This window comes from Otolemur garnettii, unplaced genomic scaffold (genome assembly GCF_000181295.1).
Source record: "Otolemur garnettii isolate 467f Iridium unplaced genomic scaffold, OtoGar3 scaffold00011, whole genome shotgun sequence".
NCBI classification, from domain to species: Eukaryota; Metazoa; Chordata; class Mammalia; order Primates; family Galagidae; genus Otolemur; species Otolemur garnettii.
The window spans coordinates 2,172,520-2,174,070 of NW_003852406.1; the positions used below are offsets into that span (position 1 = coordinate 2,172,520).

The 1,551-nt window shown below is 38.7% G+C and overlaps 1 protein-coding gene across 1 annotated transcript in view; it reads right to left on the bottom strand.

Annotated features, from left to right (window-relative positions):
- Positions 1–1,551, bottom strand: part of COPS2 (COP9 signalosome subunit 2) — a 36,934-nt gene that overhangs the window by 20,580 nt on the left and 14,803 nt on the right. The gene's annotated exons all lie outside the window — the stretch shown is intronic.

Here is a 1,551-nt window from a genome sequence, read left to right on the forward strand (position 1 = left end):
TACTATTGTGGGTTATTTCAATAAACATGAAAGATCTGAAAAATGAAAGAGTACTGTGAAACTTCTAGCCGAAGTATTTTGGGAGAGGTTTACCATCTCCCAGTATATCATGTAAGTCAACTTACGAGTCTAACCTTAAACCTGTACTCACAGTTCTCATAATCTCCAACTGCTGTTAATCCTCCCACCCTCAGTTTTTGTTTACTGAGCTTGACTCCTTTAATCAAACACATGAAGTACTGGCAGATATAAATGCTTTTTTCCTTGACTAACTGAACATGCGTGTTTATCATGATGAAGAATACATTAATGCTACTGTTAACTTTCCTGCTTTTATGACCATACATTTTGTCCTGGGATATAGCATGAAGGACAAAAAACATGAGAATTCCTGAAATAACCTAATCAAGAACCAGATTACAAAAAAAAAGGGCAGAAGTGAGTGGAGCAAAAATAAATAGAAATATTAGCTATATGTGTGTATGTATCTCAAACTATTTTTTTTCTTCAAATATGCAAGTTTCATGTGGGGTAAGCAGGTAACATCCTATCAATAAGCTGCTAAAACTCAAGTTACTATACATATCTTGTAGCAGAAGGGAAATCTGAGAAATATGACTATAAAAAAAAGTTACAATATTGAATTCATTTCCTTATGCTATAACTTTAAAGCTCATTTTTTAGAAAGTAAAGATTGAGGTAAGATTAGCTAAACTGGTCAATACATAGGGAAGTTGATAACGAAACCTTCCAACTTCTTACTACCTAAAACCACTACGTACAACATGGGTCCTACTCTGAATGTTAAGAAAATCAGGGGGCATTTGAACTGATTTGAATCAAATGAGGAAAAAAGTCATATGGCTATCTGAGAGAACAGTATGTGAGGCACAGCAAACAGCAAGTGGAAAATCTTTCACAGGAGAATGCATGAGATGACTAGAAAACAGCCAAGAGACCAGTAAGGGAATAATAGAAAACAAGATCAGAAAGGTTGCCAGCTGTGATGGCTCACACCTATAATCCCAGCACTCTAGCCGGCTGAGGTAGATAAGACTGCTTGAGCTTAGGAGTTCGAGATCAGCCTGAGCAAGAGTGAGACTCTGCCTCTAAAAAACAGCTAGGTATTGTGGTGGGCGCCTGTAGTCCCAACTACGGAGGCTGAGGCAAGAGGATCACGTGAGCCCAGGGGTTTGAAGTTGCTAAGAGCTATGACACCATGGCATTCTACTGAGGGTGACAAAGTGAGACTCTGCCTCAAACAAACAAACAAACGAAAGATCAGAAAGGCAGCCAAGGTCCTACATAGGACCTTGCAGGCCATTTTGAGGAGTTTGGATTTTATTGAGGGAGCTGTGGGATCATTAGAAGATATGGAGTAAAGGAATGATATAATCTGACTTACAATTTAAAAGGATCACTCTGCTACATGTGGAAAACAGACTGTAGCAGGACAAGGATGAAAGTAAAGAGACAGGTAATAGGCTATTGCAATAATACAGGTGAGAGATGATGCTGGCTTGCACCAGAGTAGCAGAGGTAGAAATGGTA